Raw genomic sequence first — 10,195 nt, forward strand, 5'->3', positions numbered from 1 at the left:
GAAGCTGTAGGCCTATCAGCAGCAGTAATAGTAATATCAACAGCTATTCAATTACTAACATTGTTTTTAAGAGGTTCTGTATTATAGAGTACAGCCTATTAAAATTACTTGGTACCTTGTGATAATCAAAACAGCATTTAATCTCTAATATTAGACTATGCCGACCATAATCAGCTGCTTGAGTAGATTAATCAGATAACATTTTATTAAATCAGGGTCACATCTAACAGTGAGTAAATATTTCTGTGACTTCCTGTGTATTCTCTGAAGGCTGCTGGAAACTGTCTGGCTGGACTGCAGCTTTTTGTCACTTCCTGCTGCTGCCACCTGATCCCGTTCACTTTCCAGGTGAGGCGCAGTTAATCTCAAATGAGCCTAATAAAACAAAATGTAGAGTTACAGATACATAATTATAACCATAAATATAATCAACAACAATAATAATAATATAACCATTTTTATGGTTATAGTTATAACCACTAAAACATTCAGGTTGAATTATTGTTTCCTTATATAAATTCAAGGTCCACTTATTACTTTTCTTCTGGGCTTTCAGCCATAACTTCGTGGTTTTCATCAGCATAGAGCACAGTTGTCATGGAGATGGTTCAGTTGTCATCACGTGACCTATTTTTGTTTGTTTTTCCATATACTGAGATAAACATTTAACATTAATAAGGTGTTTTGTTTTATTAATAATGTATTTTCCTGTTAATCAATATCAAATGTTTTCTTAGAAAAATTCATAATAAGAATCAATACTTTTACACCATAAATTATGTTCTTTATCCAATAGTATCGCAAGAAAATTTAGCATCAATTGTTCTGCAGAACTGTTGGGAGTACACAACATTTTCTGGTAAAGGTTTTGGATGGGACATTAACAACAAAGTGAAACAGTACAAATGAGATATTATACAACACAGTCCAGCAGTAAGAAGTAGCAACATTTCCCCCATTAATATTTCCACAACCCAAAGTAAATCACCAAATATTGGAATAGAGGAAAGAGTGGACAGAGAGGAACACTCAAATAATAAACATGTAGGAGTGGGCATATACAGTCCATAATTCCACAAAGGAATAGTTAAAAGAATTTCAAACAGAGTATGAGTATACACAGCAGAACTGACAGCAACAATCATCAGTCTTCAGTTAGCAGTCACATGGTCAAACCACATATTGAATCGATTCAAATTAAATCAAATCAAGTTTATTTATAAAGCACTAAAATGACAGCAAAAAAGCAGTAGAGATAACATAACAATATTTTCCCATAAACACACACAAATAAATAATAAAGGAACAGTTGGACACCGAAGAGTAAAAATTTAAACATAAAGCCTTGAGGACACTCAAAGGCCTGAGAAAACATGTGGGTCTTAAGTTTAGCCTTAAATGTATCTACAGAGGGAGAACACTTGATTAAAAAAGCTAAACTGTTCCAAAGCTTTGGGGCGGCTACTTCTAACACACAATCTCCCTTACCCCTTAACCTCAATCGAGGGACAGCCAGGAGCAGCTGGTCTGAGAACCTTTTTTATTTGTATGTCAGCTCTTTGACTGTGTCAGAGTGGAGCACTAGAGCCCATCTTGGAACTCGACTCAGACTCAACCTTGATGACTCAGACTCAACTCGGACTCTTATTTGGTGACTCGGACTCAAACACTGGGGACTCGAGACTTGACTTGGACTCGAGACTTAGTGACTTGATTACAACACTGACTCAGTAGGAGTATTTTTACCCATTAATTTATAAGTTCGACTGCTCTCTGTTTTTAATAAGAGTCATTGAATACTGGTCTGTCTGTCATGCAACACAGAACTAAGGTATTTCACTTCATTTGAAAAAATTGTCCCAGAAATTATCCAAAATGCCACCAAAACAGATTTCACAAGGGAAAAAAAAGCCCTGCTGTTGAGCCATATTTAAGCTTAATTGAACAAGTGGCTTTACTATAAAAACTTTACTGTAAATTTTTTTAATTGCATTACAAAAGAAATCTCCAAAGCCCAACTTCCTCAGTGAATGATAAAGAAAATAATGCTAGAAAGTATCGAAAGCCTCGAAGAATTCTGAAGAGAATAAAAAACTGTTTCCTGATTAATTAAATGTGAATAATCAAGTAAATTTTTTTTAAAAAGTCTAATATTGTTAGAAATATGTCTGTTGGACAAGAATCTTGATTGTGCTTCATCAGTTATACTATCCAGCACTATTTTCATTCTTCAAGGCTTAAACTTTATAATCATTATTCAAAAGGCAAACTGGGGCCAGTAGTCAATAAACAGTGAATCTGTGCTGGTTTGGGGATTCAGGTAACATCTGCTTTAAGAATGTCAGTTTACATCAGGATTCTGTTCATATTCTGACTCTATACCAAATTTCTGAATCACAAATCATTCATGAATATCTCATCAGTCACAGATAAACATGTGATTAATCCTTAATGAAGCCAAGTTTATTCTTTAGTTTTTATGCTTTTTGGTTATGGAGAAAAACATTTACAATTACACTATATAAAGGTGCTATGTCACATAAAACAGGAGAACAAAACAAGTTAAGTCATGTAAGTGAAGTCATGTCCTTTATGTTATCTTTATTTCATTATGATGCCTGATTGTTTCCTGTTATTGTCTTAATGTTTTCTATAAATAAAGTGATGAAAATAAAAGGTAAGGTCCTGTCATTAAACATTTATTAAAGAAAAGTGCCACTTGCTGGGAAAATCATTTATATCATTTATTTATTATTGTTGTTACTATCCATTTACTGACCTCTGTGGGCAGATCATACAGATCCAGCTGAACTTTTCTGTAATGAATTCAGGAATATTAAAGCGTCATTTTCAAACAGCTTCCTATAAAAGGTAGAACAGAAGTTGGATTTTTCCAGTTTGAAGAAATACGAGAAGTTCTGTTTTTCAAAAGTTTTATTTACAACAAAGAGATTTAACAATCATCCTATAAAAACAGTTTAAGAAAAACTTCCAATGCATGCAATCAGAAAACAAATTAAGTCTAAACACTAGAATAATTTGAGTTGGTTGTGTTTGTCCTGGTGATGCAAAGCAGAGATGTACTTTATGTCTTTTTTTCTGTGGGAGAATTAACTGGGGAGGGAATCCGAGGGAATCATTGTCATGTTCATGAAAGTCAACACACAAGTTAACCTTTATATACTGTTCATATTCTAAACTCTTCACAGAATCCCCTCATAAATAGTATAGTGTCTATACAAAAGTTCTGAACCACAAATCTATTTTTCATTCATAAATACCTAATCAGGCATTAATAAATGGGTGATTAATCTTTATTGAATCTTGCAGAAAGAGTGTATTCTTTAGGTTTTACACTTATTATTATGGTCCTATGTTATGGAACATAACAGCCATCATAATTTCAATGAATGTCATTGAATATGACCATTTTTGAAAGGTCATTTTTGAATAAATGTGGGTCAAATTGAACACTCTTTACAGTGTGTACAGAAATGTGTATTAGCTACACAAAAATTTAAAAAGTTGTGAAATATTTCCTTTTTTGCATATTCTGGGTCACTTTAGGAAAAGTCATAAAATTTCAGGCTAAAACAAAAGGTGTTTAGGGTGTTATTACTGCACTCAAATGTAAAAGTGGATCAAATTTGACCTGGACAGTATGTAAGGGTTAAAGTAAACACTTTCCAAACTACCACATGAGTGAAACACACTGAAGTCTTCATTGTCTTAGATTAAGTGTATTTATTTTTGGTACAAACGTACGATATGTGATAATCTTCTAAATGAAGGAGGAAGAAGCAGTATAGGTATACAAAGCAATGAAATAAGGTCAGAAAAGTAGGAGGTTATCTTGAGAGATGTCTGCATCTCCTGATCTTTATGGAAACCCACTCTTAACCAAGTTAAAGATTAAATGGCTTCTTCAAGTTATACAGCAGGCAATCAAGTAGTTTTCCATACTTTTTTCCCCCAAAACACTAAAATATCCTACCATAATTATGCAGATGACACACAGATTTACATAATGATATCACCAGGGGACTGTGGTCCTGTACAAGCACTGAGTAACTTATCAATGATTGGAGGTGCCAGAATTCTCTTTAATTAAACAAAGATCAAACTAAAATAATAGTTTTTAGAGCCAAGGAAGAGCAATTCAAAGTCAGTAATGTTAAAAACCATAAACCAAACCAAATCTTGGCATCGTCTTGGACGACATCCACAAAATCAGCTGACTGTCACTTTAAGAATATCAAGAATAAGAGGACGTATGTTTCAGCAAGATTTTGTGTTTATGTTCAGTAGACTTGACTACTGCGATGGTGTCTAGACTAAATTATCAGTATCGCAAAGTTTCTTTTTGCATGGACCATCTTGTTCACAGGAAGATGACAGTAACTCTGTCACCACCATAGAGGAGGAAGCAGAGGAGGGATAAGATTACACAGAAGAGTCCTAGAAACTACTCATCTTTGCTACATCCGAACTATCGCCTCCTTTGCCCAGATTTCTCCTGCACCTTGTGGCATTGATCCATTCTGGTTCCCACTTAACCTTCCTGGCCGTTCACATGATCAACAGCAGCTGGTAGGAGACAGAAACACTTTATCTAGTGATTTCAGAAAATCATGTTTTTAAGGGATGAGAAGCCTCCTTTTCAAGCTCTGGCAGGCAGCAGGAAACCTGAAAGTGAAGCTTTCTCAGAAGGTTAGTTACAGATAGAATATAATCTCTCTTGGCTTTCTCAGTCCATAAGAGGTTTCAGTGGTGGATTTGCACCTGTGGAGAAAGATCTTCCCATTAGTATCTCAGGTAGAGTTACAACAATTACTTGATTGTCAGAAAATCAATCATTTGAGTTAATTTTTCAAGCCAAAATGCCAAATATTTGATGGACCCAGTTTCTCAATGTGAAGATTTGCTGTTTTTCATTGTCATATATGACAGATAATATATATCTTACATTTTAGAGTGTTAGTCAGACAAAACAAGCAATATGAAGACATAACTGTGGCCTCTTCTGAATGCCTTAGTTTCACTCTTTTTTAAACATTTCATAGTCTAACCAATTAATCCACTAATCGAGAAAATAATCTGTAGATAAGTGATAATGAGAATTACCTTTAGTTGCAGCCCTAATCTCATGTGGACTTAGTTCTTATTACACTAGCTAAAGCACCTAGCCATTTTTAACCTGTTTGCAAATGTCTTTTTAGACTTTATTCACCACTGCCTTCACTTTCTCTTTATTTATAGTGATTTGTTGGTCACATGATGAATTGGTGAAATGTATATAATGCAAACAGAGTCAGACACCCTGATGAAGGTGGTAAATAAAGCATGCTGGTTGATTGACTTTTAGTGTGCAGTTCCAGGTTTCACGGCTGCACTTCAATGACACATGTTGCAGTGGTGTCAGCATCACCTGAAGGCTATCTGATGGTCTCATGTTAGAACTGTCACAGATAAAAAATCAAATCAGGGTTGGGAAAGGGTGTTTGATGCAAATCAGGCTAACAGGAAGTGACTGCATCCAATAGAGAATCAACCAATGGCAGCAAAGTAACCAAGTTTTAAGGTGAACAGAAGTGTTAGAGCTGGAGAGAATGGCAGCTTCATAGCCTGACCTTCAAACAGCATTCATGTGCTCTTGTAGGAGGCAGAGGTGCTCAGACTGTTTTATTCTGTACACACAACATCTATTACACATCAGTCTGTCCTGGGAGAGGGATCCCTACTCTGTTACTCTTCCTGAGGTTTGTTCCATTTTTTTCCCTGTTAAAGGGTTTTTTGGGGAGTTTTTCCTTATTTGAATTGAGGGTCTAAGGACAGAGGATGTTGTATTGCTATACAGAGTGTAAAGCCCCCTTAGGCAAATTAGTGATATTGGGTTATACAAATAAAATTGACTTGACTTGACTTCAGATACAACAGGGGATCTGTTCTCAATCAAAATAACTGGCAGCAACAGCATGTAGGCAAGCCGGCATCCGGGTCAGCTTCAAAGATGCTACAGGAAGGTAATGAGAGCCATGAAACCAAAATGCCCGAGGTGAAGCCATCTTTCCCCTACTCTTACAAGTGGGAGGGCAGGTTATAGTCCTTTGTCCACTGAACAGGGTCAGGAGGAGAGTCAGCAGTGGCAGATTGGAGTGTAGTTGTGGACGCGGTGAGGGCAATAATTCATCGTGCCCAGGAATTAACTCATTTCAGCCTTCGTTTGTGGAACAGGCGGTGAAAACGGCTTGTTCAGGACAGAGGAGGCGTCCATTTTCTGAATTGTAGACAGAACTGAAACTAAGTGACTGATGCTTTGTGATGTTGTTCATCCAGACATTTGAAGAGGAGAGTAGAGTTTGTTTTTCACGTTTCTTCAGGTGTGGGAGCTCAACGTACTTCCCACTACAAGCACAAGGTCATCAAGGTCTCTCTTAACCACTGTAGCATAAATGAAGGCTAAAAATGCAATGGAATAGAAACATGTAAAATTTAGAAATGGATAGTATGGAGTCCAAAACAGAGTTTACATCAGCCACAGACCGTGCTGTGTGAGCAACATTCAACTGACTGGTTTGAGATCCTGTATGAAGTGCCATTTTCCCAGTCTGTTGGCTTTGACATTGGGAAGTGTAGGTGCGTTTTCAGAGGTTTTAAATTGGAATAAAACCACCCTGCTCAAGAAGAGAATGACTAACATGTTGTTTCCCTCAGAGGCTTCTGTAAAAGATACTGTTACTGATTTGTGGTAACACTGCATTTGGTTTTAAAATCCCTTGATCAGGAGGAGGGCTGCCTGATAGGGTGTAATGTAGGGTTTTCTTTAAGAGCAGGGATGCAACTAATGATTTTTATATTTTCCTCATTGATTAATTGGTCAGAAAATAGTTTAAAATGTTTGTATTATTTCTTAGAGCCCAAGGTGACATCTTCAAATATCTTGTTTTGTCTGATTAACAGTCCAAAATCCAAAGATATTCAGTTTACTATTATGTATAACATAGAAAAGCATCAAGTCATCACAACTCAGAAGCTGAAGCCAGCAAAATTCTGGTAACTTTACATAAAAATTTACTTAAAAGGTGATTTGATTATCAAAATAGCTGCCAATTAATTTTCTGTCGATTGACTAATTGTCACACCTATTCATTGCAGTTAACAAGAGGAAAAAGATGCAGACTGAACATCAAGGGGTCCTGGTGGCCGAGTGGTTAAGATGCAGACTGTGAAATTTCCTGGATTGACATCCATGTTTCCTGTGAGTCTTTGCTGTTGGGTGTCAAAAAAGGCTAATATCAGCAAATATGCTATGTAGTGAAAACTGAGACAGACAGTAAACCTGGGAAAAGACCAAAGGGCTGTAATGGAAAAGCCACACTTTGTATTCTCTGCACCACACTTCAGACTTTGCACTTTGGATGAACTCACATTGTATAACCTTGAAAATGTAACCATCTCGTTGTATGTTCATAATGGGTTTTTGTCACTGTCTGAATTGAAGTAGGGAGTAGCTCCGCCTCGAACATGTTACAGTTCCTCTCGACAATTTGACAGCTTTGATGACATCCAGCACTATACCACACACACATCCTGATACTGTCTCCCACACTCCTTTTCTATAAAAATATAATACAATATACACTTTGTAACCGATCATCAGTCTGCAATTACACTCTGTTGTGACTGTATACTGATCCCTTGCAAGGTTCTCGGTTTGAAAGACAGGAATGGAAGGTCTCATGCAGTGGTTCCCAACCAGTGGTGGAAGACGTACACAGATCTTTTACTGAAGTAAAAGTAGCAGTACCACCATGTAGAAATGAGTAAAAGTCCAAATTTTACTTAAATCAAAGTACAAAAGTATCAAAATGGCACCAAAAATACTTAAAATATACCAAAAGTAAAAGTGCTTATTATGCAGAATGGCATTTCAGAATGATGATGATTGGTAGAAAATATTTGATTATTATAGGATAATTATTAATCACAAGCTAGCCAACAGTATGAAAAGTAATAGTAATCTTAATTTATAATAACACATAATAATTTCTTTGTTGATTATGTATTATTAATATGAATCTGCAAAGTAACTAAAATGATCAAATTAATGTAGTAGAGTGAAAAATAAAACATTTCCCTTTGAAACACGGTGAAGTAAAAGTAAACAGTAGCAGAAAATGGAAATACTCAAGAAAAGTAGAAGTACTTCAAAATTGTACTTAAGGACAGTAGTTCAGTAAATATAATTACTACTACTACTAATGATAGATGATTTTGAGCTGCATTACACGTAATGTTTTTGAAGCTTGAGCCATATTAGAGACTAAAAGTACTATTTGATCATTGTTTTTTTTAAAAAAAATCTGTTTCTCTTAAAGGGGACATATTCTGCTTTTTGTGATTTTTTGTTATTTATATCCTGTTCTGATGTTGGATGTTCAATATGGTCAAAGCCTCCAAGTCAAAAGTCAGGGCCTCAACATGGTCTGAACACTTTGTTTGCGACGTCCTTTTCTACTTTTCTAACAAACTGAAGTCGGCTTGTCGCACATGTTCTGTAGCCTTGGTCACTAAGGTGGTTGCTAAGGTGGTTGTTAAGGTGTTTCCATGTGTTGTTCACATTGTCCACTCTCATATTTCAGATCTGATTCAGCTCCAACATGTACGGATGGATTTGAGAAGTTGACATTTTTGGAGTAAAGAAGGAGAAAAAGAATTGAAATCCTGCTACTATAGTTTGTTTACGAGGAAGCTTCCTGAAGCTGACCAATCAGAACAGAGTGGACTCATCGGAAGGGGGGCATCATGCAAAGATATTCCAGTAGAGCACCAGAATATAAATATAGAGCTGGAAATGTGCAGAATATGTCTCCTTTAAGTCCCCCAACTTTATGGAAATAAATCAATGAAGTGTCCCTTTAATGAGAGTTAATTAAGAGGATTATTTGTGTGGAGGAGTGTTCGATGACTTCAGCAGCTGGAGTCACTTCAGCCTGTTTATGCATATGTGAGAGCATGTTGATGAAGTCTCGCTCTACAGTCTCTGGCCCAGTGTCCGAACTTTCCACAGTAAAAGCATTGATCTCTTCTCTTAGCTCTACAGTCTCGGGCCCATTGTCCAAACCTTCCACAGTTGAAGCACTGATCTCTTTTCTTATCTCTGCATGACTGTCTCGAACCTCCCGACCACGTTTGTAAAGCTCTGCTTTGTGACTCAAACATGCTCATATGTTCCATGCTTGACAACGTGTTTTTGGCCTGAGCAAAGGTTGACATTTGCCAGTCAAGTTTTTGCAGTTTGAAAATCTTGGCAACATCAGGTTGTAAGCAATTTACAAGAGTGAAAATTGTAAACCCGCTGTTGTAATCCATCGCTACGCCTACACTGGAATCCCACACCTGTTTGAAACGCTGCAGGACATCTGCCTCTCTTTTGGTTTTTGATAGCAACACATTACAGCGGGGAAGTCAGCGTTTTCCCAGGCGCTTTTCTCGATAAAGGCGACACAGGCGCCGTCCAGTCATGCTATCAAGGAATTGATGTTTGGCCAATCAGCACTGGGGATGTGAAAATTTTTGCTCGCTTTTTTCCACTTGGAGCAGTAAGCTAAGTCCAATAACATGCTGACGCCAGCAGGACGCATGTTACAGATAATGCAAATAACACACAGCCACGTGTGGAAGGCTGTAGGTTTGGTAAGCGGGTTAGGAATGTCTGTTAATTGGCCCCTGAACTCTCTGAGGTAACCCTCTCACTTTCTCTCTGGTGAATTTGCTTTTCCGTCACACAAATAATCTTCGTCTGGGAATCATCTGGAATATTTCCATCCTCCTTTTCTTTTATACTTTCCTTTCCTTCCTCTGCTTTAACATGTGGAATATCTGCTGGCTTGCTGTCAACAGGTTATTCAGGCAGCTGAGGAGGCGGCTGTGGAAGCTGAGGAGGTGACTGTAGAAGCTGAGGAGGCGACTCGTGTTTCTCCTCAATGAGCCAATCAAGATTTGCCCCCCCACATCTGAGCTGTCTGAGCAAACCCTCAACACTGGGCTGAGGTTGTAAGTCAATCCACCAGTGAATCAGAGTGGTGGCTTGTTTCCTGACTTTATCTGGAAATTTATTCATTATATTTTCCTCTGCAGTGCTCCAAATCTGCAGGGCAGCCAAGAGCTGTGGGACATCTGCAGCACTAGTATG

General features: G+C 37.3%; 1 long non-coding RNA gene across 1 annotated transcript; it reads left to right on the top strand.

Annotated features, from left to right (window-relative positions):
* Nucleotides 1-3,038: 3,038 nt before the first annotated feature.
* On the top strand, nucleotides 3,039-3,654 carry LOC122987844. The gene is made up of 2 exons (XR_006404636.1): nucleotides 3,039-3,230; nucleotides 3,493-3,654. It is a non-coding gene; the product is annotated as an uncharacterized LOC122987844 (long non-coding RNA).
* The last annotated feature ends 6,541 nt before the right edge of the window (nucleotides 3,655-10,195 follow it).

This window comes from Thunnus albacares, chromosome 1 (assembly GCF_914725855.1).
Source record: "Thunnus albacares chromosome 1, fThuAlb1.1, whole genome shotgun sequence".
Taxonomy (NCBI): Eukaryota; Metazoa; Chordata; class Actinopteri; order Scombriformes; family Scombridae; genus Thunnus; species Thunnus albacares.